Here is a 12816-nt window from a genome sequence, read left to right as displayed (position 1 = left end):
AAGGAATCCAAATTAGTGAGAAAGAAGTAAAACTCTCACTATCTGCAGATGACATGATACTATATACAGAAAACCCTAAAGACTCCACCAAAAAACTACTAGAACTGATAAATGAATTCAGGATACAAATTTTGTCACAGGATGCAAAATCAATGTGCAGAAATCTTTTACATTTTTTACCTTAATAATAAAGCAGCAGAAAGACAAATTAAGAAAACAAATCCATTTATAATTGCACCAAAAATAATCAAATATCTAGGAATATAACTAATGAAAGAGATGAAAGACCTGTACCCTGAAAACTATAAAACATCAAGGAAAGAAATTGAAGATGATACAAAGAAATGAAAAGACATCCTATGCTCATTGGATTGTAAAAACAAATATTGTTAAAATGCCTATACTACTCAAAGCATTCTACAGATTTAATGCAATCCTTATAAAAAATACCCAAAGCAGGGGCACCTGGGTGGCTCAGTGGGTTAAGCCTCTGCTCTTAGGCTCAGGTCATGATCTCGGGGTCCTGGGATCAAGCCCCACATCGGACTCTCTGCTCAGCAGGGAGGCTGCTTCCCTCCCCACCCGCCCGCCCGCCTGCCTCTCCACCTACTTGTGATCTCTCTCTCTCTGTGTCAAATAAATAAATAAAATCTTTAAAAAAAAAAAAGCATTTTCCACAGAACTAAAATAAACAATTCTACAATTTGCAAGGAACCACAAAGACCCCAAATAACCAAAGCAATTTTGAAAAAGAAAAGCAAAGTTGGAGGTATCACAATCCCAGACATCAAGTTATACTATAAAGCTGTAGTAATCAGAACAGCATGGTACTGGTACAAAAATAGACATATAGATCAATTAAACAGAATAGAAAACCCAGAAATAAACCCACAATTATATGGTCAATTAATCTTCAACACAGGAAGCAAAATATGCAATAGGAAAAAAGTCTCTTCAACAAATGTTGGAAAAACTAGACAGCTACACAAAAGAATAAAACTGCACCACTTTCCTATACCATACACAAAAATAAACTCAAAATGGATTAAAGACCTAAATGTGAGATATGAAACATAAAAATCCTTGAAGAGAACATGGGCAGTAATATCTCTGACATCAGCCATAGTAGCATTTTTCTAGATATGTCTCCTGAGCTAAAGGAAATAAAAGCAAAACTAAACTATCGGGACTACATCAGAATAAAAAGCTTCTGCATAGGTAAGGAAACAATCAGCAAAACTAAAAGGCAACCTACAGCATGGGAGAAGATACTTGCAAATGACATATCCAATAAAGGGTTAGAACCCAAAATCTAAAAAGAACTGATACAACTCAACACCCAAAAAACAATCCAATTCAAAAATGGGCAGAATACATGAACAGACATTTCTCCAAAGAAGACATCCAGATGGCCAACAGACACAAGAAAAGATACTCAATATCACGCATCATCAGGGAAATGCAAACCAATGCTATCACTTCACACCAGTCAGAATGGCTAAAATTAATAACACAGGAAACAACAGATGTTGGCAAGGATGTAGAGGAAAAGGAATCCACATGCACTGTTGGTGGGAATGAAAATTGGTGCAGCCACTATGGAAATGGTATGGAGATTCCACAAAAAGTTAAAAATAGAATTACCCTATGACCCAGCAATTGCACTACTAGGTATTTACCAAAAGTATACAAAAATACTGATTCAATGGGGCACATGCACCCTGATGTTTATAGCAACATTATCAGTAATAGCCAAATTATGGAAAGAGCCATCTCTATCAACTGATAGATAAAGAAAATGTGAGATATATATACATATATGTGTGTGCATGTGTACACATGTGTGATGTGAGATATACATACATATATGTGTGTATATGTGTGTACACATACATACACACACATACACACACACAGTGGTAATACTACTCAGCCATAAAAAGAATGAAATCCTGCCATTTATAATGATGTGGATGGAGCTAGAGTATTATGGTAGGTGAAATAAGTCAGTCAGAGAAACACAAAGGCCATTGATTTCACTCGTACGTGGAATTTAGGGAACAAAACAAACAAGCAAAGGAAAAGACAGAGAGAGAAACCAAGAAACAGACTCTTAACCATAGAAACAAATGGATGGTTACGAGAGGGGAGGTGTGTGGATGAATTGGTGGAATAGGTGATGGGGATTAAGGAATGTACTTGCTGTGATGAGCACTGCATACTATACAGAAGTGTTGAATCACTATATTGTACACCTAAAACTCATTTACACTGTATGTTAACTATATTGGAGGTTTTTTTAAACTCATGAACAACCACATTTTATTGTTTTTTTTTCATATATTTGTCAATGTTTCATTAAAGTATCTCTAATACCATGGTAACTCATTCTTAGCTAACAGATACACTTCAAAAGAAAAAATGCTCTTTTTTTTAGCAAGCTAGTTAAGGAACAAGTCAAATAATAACGTCTTATGTTTATTTAGTATCCTAAGGACACCTCCTTTTCATATACCTTTTGTGATTTAATCTTACAAACAGCCCCATGAGGTGGGCAACACAAGCCATAAAACTTGCCTTCTAGCCCCAGAACCATCAGAATCTTGTGGTTAATACAGTGTTCTTGTACTTTCACTTTAGCCCACACTCTGCCTTTTTGAGCATTCATAACAAATACTCATAGCAACAATCCCCCACCATAGATAATATCTAAGCAGTACTAAACAAACATGACATTTTCATTTTCTGCAACATCTTTAAACCAGAAAGGAAGATGGTAAATATGAATTCAGCCCAAGGACTATAAGACCTAAAGGATATAATAGACCTATTCTCCTCAGGGGGAAAGGCCCAAAAATTGTCTGTCATTAGCACATGCCCCAGAGTTTGCTATTTATTGACATGTGTTGGTCCATATCCCTCTGCTAAGGGGAGAATTCACAGAAAAAGTCACCATGGGTTTACCTGGGTATGCTAGTTTGTGACCTCATTCCAAAGTCAAAGAGGGAGAGAGCTGGCATCTCAGCATGTGAGTATATATGAAATAAAGTGGCCATTTCTACTCCCTCTACACTCTCTAGCCTTTGAAGAGAGAGCTTGGAGTCTGTGAGGAATTGTGAGGAAACCCTCACAAGATAGCGTGCCAAGAGAGGGCACAAAGGTAATTAAGACAGCTACTATTGTCATGAGTGGAGCTGCTCTGAGAAACCGAAAACTGAGTGGTTGAGTTTCTCTACCACTGTGGAGAATATGTGATGCTCTTTATGGTTCTCCAGCCTCATTTACCCTAAAACCTTGAAGGTTACAGAATGAATCATGCCTTCTCTCAATTCACAGGATTTACGCAAACCTCAATTTAGAATATCTTCATCTTTACTTTCCTCCCCTCTACTCATCTTTCTTGACATAACTGGATGATCACCTTCTCCAGGAGGCCATCTTTTATAATCTCTGCCTTCACCCCCACCTTGTGTACTCCTGGAGAGTCCTATAGTAATCTTTATACCAAGTGTATATACTAATCTATATACACTTGATTGCAATCAGCTTCTCTAGTTTATCAATGGCACTCTAAATTATCAGAGGTGTTGCCTTCTCAGCTTTGTAATCCCAAAGCCTAGCATAGAACCTGGCACATAATATACACTGAATAAAAAGGAATGCTTACCCCAATTCCTTCCCAGAACTTCTGATACCTTCTTGTCCCTCAGTTTGATAGTGTATGTAAATCTCCTCTCTGAATTACTGCATTTAGCTTTAGCTCTACTCTTGCTTACACTAATTCCAGACTTGGCTGAGAGGCTCTTAACCAACCCAGCCTGGAGAGAACCCTCCCCATCAGATAAATGTTGTTCTCTAGCCAAAGGAGGGAGACATAAACTGCCCCAGTCTTGCTCCAGGTGCTCCTAACAACACAGCTATCACCAGGCACAGAACAGACTGGGTTATAGTTTGCAGGTTCTTTATAGCTCCGTAATTTGCCCTGTTAAAGCAGTCTGGTCAGACACTTTTCTGGTACTTTGTTTTGCTTATAGTGGTCCTACTTGCCCTGAGCCACAGATAAGCCTGAATAGTCTTTCTACCTGTATTTGCTTTTCCCATTCTCTGCCACCAAGCTAAAGATTTCTTTTGCTTTCCTGTACTTCTAATCTTCCCTCTTAACTAGCTGTCCTAAAATCCAATGGGGTCTAGAACTCCTTATGCCTTCTCATCCTACCTGCTTCTCCTGAGTTTCTCTTAAACTTGGTTTATGGTAGCCAGTCCTGCTTCAAGACCAAGGCCTATACTTTGGGATTTTTTTTCACTCATGTTGCCTTTTTTATTCCAAATTCAACTTCCAGAAGTATGTTCCCCACTGCTTTTATATAAGATTGTATAAGCATTTAAGAATAATCAAACTGAAAGGCAACCTATTATACATTTCTAAGATAAACTGCTCCTAAATGTTCTCCTTAAAGTAATGAAAATTTGTGGGGTGCTTGGATGACTCAAGTCAGCTAAGTGTCTGACTCCTGATTTCAGTTTTAGGTTATGATCTCAGGGTCTTGAGATGGAGCCCCATGCCAGGCTCTGCACTGGGCATTGAGCCTAATTAAGATTCTCTCTCTCCCTCTGCCCCTCTCCTCTCTCTCTCTCTCAAAATAATAATAATAATAATAATGATATTGTATTTTTGTTGATCCTGTCAATAACACTGATAGAATAACTGATAAACTATTCAGAGGGGCACAATAATTAGTGCCAAAATTAAGTGTCTGAACTATCTGGGGAATTTTCTTTACACACTTTCACACGATCATGCAGTGGCCATTGCATTTCATGGCATATCCATTTTTATAAGACTATTTATGAGTACAAAGAGGCTTAGCCACCACTGCTTTGGCCTGCCAGCTTGGATTGACTGCTGTTATTTTAACCACATTCCACTTTAGAAAGAGCACAACCAACAGTTCCAAATTTCTGAGGGAACTGTAACTGTTTATACTGAGAAAACTGAATGACACATCGTTTGGAAATTTGTTACTATTGAAGCCACTATTAACTTGTTTTGTTTGTTTGTTTGGTTGTTTTTATTTGTCCCAAGTGATTTCTTAAGGCTCAAAGTGTCACACTTTCACCCCAATAGTTAAGGGTTACTTGTCCCAAGAGCAGAAGCCTATCCTGGAGAAGAGCCTAGGCAACTGGACACCTGGAACCAGCACACCCTAAAAAAGGAAAATATCACAGTTTAGCCAATGTTCCTGATCAGGCAAAGAACATCATTTTCTTTAAACACTAATAGTGACAATGACTAGGGTCTGCCAGATCTGGGACTAGAACAGCCCAAGAACCTAGCAATTTAAGAACTCGAAGTCTTACACAAGGATCACTTTTGGAGGAGGAAAAAGAGCACATTCGGTATGAAAAGTCATGCTCTAGAATAGAAAGGAATCAAGCGGTTACTTTTTGCCATCCAGCTTCTGACCACTTTTGTCTGGGATATGTGCTTACATGAGCCATCCTACCTCTTGAGGGCTGCCTACTTCCTAGTCTGTTCACTCATTCAGGTCTACTTCAAATACAGCTTAGACGGCTTTTCTTAGATAAGACTAATCAAACCTATTCACTTGATATTTGCCTCAGGCCAGTAATGCTTTTCCCTCCAGATTCAAATCTGCCCCACCCTGATCATCCAGTAATGACCCATACCAGGGATCCTGATTCAGGTCAAGCCTTGATGACATCCAGGGAAAAAAACCTTTCCAACCCATATCCCTGAAGATGATGCTTCCTCCAAGTATCAAAAATTGTTACAACAACAACAAAAATATTGTTACAGCTGAGATTTTGCCAACTTCTGCAAGCTAAGTTAGTCTGCCACAGGTTTTTTTGGATAGTGGCAAAAGACACATGACTCTTGGGTTGCAGACAAAAGACTGTGTTACTCATGGCATAGTCAACACCTTGAAATTTGTGTTTGTGTTGGTTCCTCCTATCCCTCAAGTTCCATAGGTTACACAGAGCAGCCTAGGCAAGTGCTGCTCACCCGATGGGTTTGCATCATAGCTGAGATACCCTGAGCTTGAGAAAGTGCAATTTTATCTTATAAGAGATTGGACTGCAAGAAAACCTGTCTAAAGCTGCTCAAGAGGACAATAATGAAAATAATCATACTGGTCTGCTCCAGAGGGAGATATTATCTCTATCTTCTATTCAGTCCCAGACATCTTTGAAAAGATCATCCAGAACAAAAGGCTATCACTAACTCTGTTCACAAGATGTGCAGAAACATGGAAAAACCCATGAAAATTACCTCTTAGCACTAAGTTGAAAAAATTAGTGAATAAATGACACAATTTATGAGCACCTCAGAGAAACTGACAAAGTAAGGAGTATCAAATCAAATAGTTCATCCATTCTCTATTTGTCTAAATAAGCACACAAGCATATGTTAATAAATGTCATTTCTGTTCACCAAGAAAGATTCTCATTTTATTTTATATATTTAAATGTATGTCATTCTTTTTTTTCTTTTTCACACTGGTGGTTTTATTGAGTTAGGGGGATTTCTTCTCATGATTAGTGAAGGCAGGCATTGCAGTGAAGAGTCCAGAGAGAGAAAAGGCTGGTGAGGGGACAGGAGGGCCTCAAGGCAAGGCCTGGTAAATTGGTGACATGCAGAGCTCTCTCTAGGGGCCTATGGCTCATCTTGGGGACAACTGAATTCAGACACCCTCATATTTGAAGAGGTAATATTTACATCTCATTCTCCCAGTTCTTTGGCAGTATTCCTGAAGAGCTTTCTCTGCCACAGTCTCCATAAACTTACAATTATACCTGGAGACTTCTGGGACCATCGCAGTGATGAAGTCAGAGTCAAAGAGCTCTGAAATCACCTTAGTGAGTGAGGCCAGAGGGAACATTAGAGTCAGAAGTCTGGGAACTCATCATTGTGATCTGGAGATAGAACGGCTCTTAACTTTGAGTGAGAGTAGCCAGCTGGGACACCCAGATAAATTGCTCATTCAGCTGCTTCAGCAGAGAGGATGTGTTGACCTTTTCCTGGGAGGACTGCAGAAGCTCAGGGTACAGTTTGGTGAAATTCTCCACAAGCTGGGGGAACTGTTAAGCTCCTGTCATAGCTGGACTTGAGAAGGGTTGTCAGCCGAACAGTCCACTGACAAGATCTCCTGGCATTTGTCACACTGGTATTTCATCCTCAGTCAAGCTGTGGAGTTGTGATGGATCTCCTTGAACATGGCATGGTCTTGGTTGTCTTCTGTGAATTCCACTGGAAAGTGGTAGGGAATTCTATGAAGGTGACATCCAGGGCCTGTTGAGCCTGGTATGTCATGTCAAGGAGGGGCTGAAACATGTAGTGGAAGTTCAAGGATTAATATGCAGGGAAATATATTCTACTCCGGAAAATGCAGGACTTGGGATTGAAGAAGAGAGGCCTCTCCTAGAATGAGCTGAAGGGTGAGTAGCAGAAGTATCCTGTGGTGCATAGGTGAAAAGTCTGTCCTGGAAAATCTTGTCTATGATGCTAGATGTCCGGTTGAAGCTGTCCTGCATGAGTCCAGGGCATGGGTCTGCTGCAAGTTTTCTCCAGCAGGGAGTCCATGAGGCCACCATTAATCCAAAAGTAGATGGGAGAACCAGTTCAGGAACAACATGAGCTGACAGCCAGCCAGGTGGGAGCTGGTTCTACAGACATGTGTGTAGAACTTCATGAAGGTCTGTGTCAGGCAGCGCTTACACTTCTCCCAGAGAGCCACCATGGTGTCATCGCACAACCCCTGGGATGCCTACAGCTTCATTTCAGAATCCTTGGTATCATGTAGGGCATCTTCTTTCTTCTTCTTGGCCTCTTCTGAGTTGCTGAGTAGTGACTGGCGCACTTTCATTTATTTGTTCTATTAGCGCTTTATCTGTTTTACCCCCTTGAGACCATTTTTAATTTCCTTATTAATGTACTTACTCCCCTGGGTGGACATTTCCTGGAGTTCTGTGTCTGAGACTGCCTTGTCTCCCAAAACCCATCCACTTTCCTAGGGCAGCAGCAGCCCCACCAGCAGCAGGAGAATCTTCATCCAGCCTCCCTCTCCAATAAGGGAATCCCAGCTGGCCTCAGTTGATGGCACCAATTGACCATCCACTGCTCCTGGAGACGCCAGATGGTAAGCACGGTGAGGTATATATTAATAGTGCTCTGCCTCATATACAGACGCTTTGGGGCTGGCTGCAAGCCTGCATGACTCATCCCTAAACATTTATGTCATTCTTTCAATAGCTGACACTCATTTGAATAAATCCTGTGAAACTCAACAGGTGACACTTTTGAACTTACCAAATGCTATTAACTTCATGGAAACAATTTGCTTCAACTATCATTCCATCATTCCACACATAGGATGACTGTACAAATTCCTTGATTCTAAAAATCTTTATCCCAAAGACTAAAATGTAAATGACACCAAATTCTGAGGTTGCAATTAATCAAAATAGGGAGAGAATGCAGAACTGTACTTAAAGACTATATTTCCAACTTTATAATAGACAGCTGATTACAGACCTTGGAGAACATTTAAACATGGGTTTAAATCACAGAATTAGTTCCACAACTACTCCCTGTCTTTTGTGGCTTCCTTCCTGTAAGTCCCTTGGAATATCTTTTTAAGGATGGGGGCTTTTTTAACATAAATTATTCCAATCAGAATGACATGAGCAAAATTCAAGGAATTCCAAATATTATGGTGGTTAAGCAGCATTCTGCAAACTGCATTCTGGAGAAAATAAGTATCTTTCATGATGTTAATAAATATTCTGCCAGCCAAAAAAAAATTCTTAGTCAAGTAAGTTTGGTAAACCATACATTAAACTGGTTTCTTACTGCAGAATTTTTCAGATCCTCTAACTGGACTAATGTAGTTCTGATTGAGCTAATGAGGTTCATTTATCATTGAACCTACAGTATGTGGGCCTGGGATCTACTATGAAATACTTCCCAAACTTTTTCACCATGCAAAATTTTTAACACCAGATGTTCTTATTAGAGATACTAGATGCTTTCTATTAAGGGCACTAGAGTCCCACAGAACATGGTTAGGAAAACTCTGGACCACCACTCTTGGACTAACCCAAGCTAGGCATAAAACAGGTAAAATGAAGGTCTCAAGACAGATGGGAGTTATTTTTGCAGAGGATCTTGAATTTTATACTAAGATATTTGAACTTTATTATGTAGGCAAAGAGGAAATATTCTGTTGACATTCTTTTTATCTATTTCATATGCTTAGATGTGGTCATTTTAGTAAGAAACATATAAAAGACTAGAAATTCTACTTTGTAGTGGATTCCTCCACAAAAGGGAAGATCTACAGAAGAAAATAACATCTATAAATCCCCCAATCTCAAAACTTAGTCTTCACTCTCAAGAACGTATTCTATATGTCTAAGAATTCCTGTGTAGTAGTTTTCATTAATTTTGCTTTTTTTTTTTCTCCTGTTCTCTGTTCATTGTTTGTCCTATTCCCTGAATTACAGCTCTAGGAATTAAACTTGCAACATGGACCAGCTAAGACACCAGATCCATTCATGAATTGTCCCAGTCTGAATAAACCCACTCACTAAGTTTTTATCATTGAAGCTTATTTTCCAAAGTTTGATCATAGTCAGGACTATTTTGGATACTCTAATCAAATTTTCTTTAGGGAATACTTAATAAGCACATATGTGATGAAAGACTTTATAATAAGTGCCTAGAGAGGTAAGAGGAGAGTTTAGACATATTTCCCTTAAAACTTGAGTACACTTTTGGATATTTTGCTTTAAGATCAGACTGACTTAGTATCTTTCTTTTCATTCACCATTCACCCCATTGATGAATATTTATTGATCTCCTACTACATGGCAAACATTATGTTAGATGCCAGGGATGCAGCAATGTGCAAAACAGGCCTGGTTCCTACCCTCACAGAGTTTACAAATCTAGTTGCTACTAAAGGCAATAAAATGAGCATGAAATTAGTTATCTGCTCTAAATGACTCAAAAAGTAATTATTATTCATTATAAAAGGGGATAAAACATATGTGGCACAATGTGAACAATTAGTTAATCTGGGAGGAGGGTGTATGGATATTCATTTTACTACTCTTCTGATCTTTTTGTTGAGTTGAAATTTTTAACAATAAGATGTTAGAGGAAAGTTTAATAAGAATAAACTAGTCAGGGAAGGGGAACAAGATGGCAGAGGAGCAGGAGACCTAAATATCACCAGGTCCCAGGGGTTCAGCTAGATAGTTATCAAACTATTCTGAACACCTACGAACTCAACAGGAGATCAAAGAGAAGGACAGCAGCAATTCTAGGAACAGAAAAGCAACCACTTTCTGAAAGGAGGACAGGCGAAAAAGTGAATCCAAGGCGATATACAGGAAGCTAGACCTGGGGGGAGGGGCTGGCTCCTGGAAAGTGGTAGAGCAGTGGAGCACAAAATCAGAACTTTCAGAAGTCTGCTCCACTGAAGGATGTCGTTCCAGAGGCTAAGTGGGGGGTAGAGCCCTTATAGGGAAAGTGTGGTCTCAGAACCCGCGAGGTCACAAAAAGACCAGGGGTGTCTGAGTGTGGCAGAGCTGCCAGGTATCAGAGCAGGGAAGCTGGCTGCATACACGGAGCTGAGGAGTGGACTCTCAGCTCGAGGTTACCCTAAACCATGATCCGAGGCACAGTCAGGCCACTGCTTTTCAAGCAGGGACCCCACAAATGGCAGATCTTGGGAGACCACCTCCTACTTCCTCCAGGAGGAGTGGCGCAAGAGAGCGCTGCAGGAATCTGCTGAGTCTGGAGACTCCAAATGGGTCAATGCACCAGAGACAGAAACGCTCAGTCGCAGGCTGGGCGAGCACAGAGTGGGGCCAGAGATCAGGGAGACAGGAGTGATTGCTTTTCGTTGGGGGCATATTGAGGAGTGGGGTCCCAAGCTCTTGGCTCCTATGGAGCCTGAGATTGGAAGGCCATCATTTCCATTCTCATCCTCCAAAGCTGTATGGAAAGCATTCAGGGAACAAAATCTACCAAGAGCAAAACTGAGCACATTACTTAGCCAGCCCTGGCAAAGGCAGTGTAATTCCACCTTGGGCAAAGATATTTGAGAATTGCTGCAACAGGCCCCTCCCCCAGAAGATTAGCAAGAATATCCAGCCAAGATCAAATTCACCAATCACTGAGAACTACAAAACTCCAGAGCTATGGGAATACAGCACATAGAATTCATGGCCTTGTTCCCATGATTCTTCAGTCTATCAAAGTTAAATTTTTTTAATTTTATTTTTTTCTTATTCTATTTTTTTAATTTTTTGTCTTTACTGTTTTAACTTTTTAACTATTTTATTTTATCAATACCTTTTTAAAAAATCTTTCTTTATTTTCATTATTATAGTCATATTCTATCCCTTCACTGTATTTAACCTTATTTTTTTATACACATGGGTTTTTCTTTCATTAAAATTTTGGCATACACTTTCTTTTAACAGATCAAAATAAACCCTAAATCTAGTGCATGGCTTTGTTCTAATCTCCAGCCTGATCACATTCTTTCCTCTTTTTTAAAAATTCTTTTTTTCAAACAACATCTTATCTTATCTATTCCTTTTTTAGAATCTTTTTAAATTTTCATCTTTATAGTCCTATTCCATCCCTTCATCATGCTTACTGTTATATATATATATATATATATATATATATATATATATATATAAGTTTTTCTTTCTTTAAAATTCTGAGAGGTAGTTTCTTCTAACAGACCAAAATACACCCAAAATCAAATATGTGGCTTTGTTCTATTCACGAGTCTAGTATGTGTGTGTATATAGATATATGTATATATCTATAAAATGGATATAGATATATACATATATATAGGTGCAATCAAAAAGGGAGGATCTTACTGCTAGAATAAATAAGGCAAAAGAGAGTATTAGTGATATAGAAGACCAAATAATGGAGAACAAAGAAGCTGGAAAAAAAAGAGATAAACAACTACTGGACCATGGGGGAGAATTCGAGAGATAAATGATACTATAAGACAAAAAGATATTAGAATAATTGGGAACCCAGAAGAAGAAGAAAGAGAAAGAGGGAAAAAAGGTATACTGGAGCAAATTATAGCAGAGAATTTCCCTAATTTGGTGAAGGGAACAAGGATCAAAATCCAGGAGGCACAGAGAACCCCCCTCAAAAATCAATAAAAATAGGTCAACACCCCATTATCTAATAGTAGAACTTACAAGTCTCAATGACAAAGAGAAAATCCTGAAAGCAACTTGGGATAAGAGGTCTAGAACATACAACAGTAGAACCATTAGATTAGCAGCAGACCCATCCACAAACACCTGATAGGCCAGAAAGGACTGGTATGATCTATTCAAAGCACTAAATGAAAAAAATATGCAACCAAGAATACTATATCTAACTAGGCCATCATTGAAAATAGAAAGAGAGACAAAATCTTCCAGAACAAACAAAACCTAAAAGAATTTGCAAACCCCAAACCAGCCCTACAGGAAATATTGAAAGGGGTCCTCTAAGAAAAGAGGGAGCCTAACAGAGACAATATACAGTAACAGTCACCTTACAGGCCACACAATGGCACTAAATTCATATCTTTCAATAGTTACCCTGAATGTAAATGAGCTAAATGCCCCAATCAAAAGACACAAGGTATCAGAATGGATTAAAAAAAAAAAAAAGACCCATTGATATGCTGTCTACAAGAAACTCATTTTAGACCCAAAGACATCTCCAGATTTAAAGTGATGGGATGGGAAAAAAATTTA

At 39.0% G+C, this 12816-nt stretch overlaps 1 pseudogene; it reads right to left on the bottom strand.

Annotated features, from left to right (window-relative positions):
- Positions 1-6704: 6704 nt before the first annotated feature.
- LOC111146922 lies at positions 6705-8072 on the bottom strand (annotated as a pseudogene).
- Positions 8073-12816: the final 4744 nt, after the last annotated feature.

This window comes from Enhydra lutris, unplaced genomic scaffold (assembly GCF_002288905.1).
Source record: "Enhydra lutris kenyoni isolate GAN:26980312 unplaced genomic scaffold, ASM228890v2 scaffoldscaffold15, whole genome shotgun sequence".
Taxonomy (NCBI): Eukaryota; Metazoa; Chordata; class Mammalia; order Carnivora; family Mustelidae; genus Enhydra; species Enhydra lutris.
The sequence above is the reverse complement of the archived record's forward strand: the minus strand, read 5'-3'. Positions and strand labels throughout refer to the sequence as shown.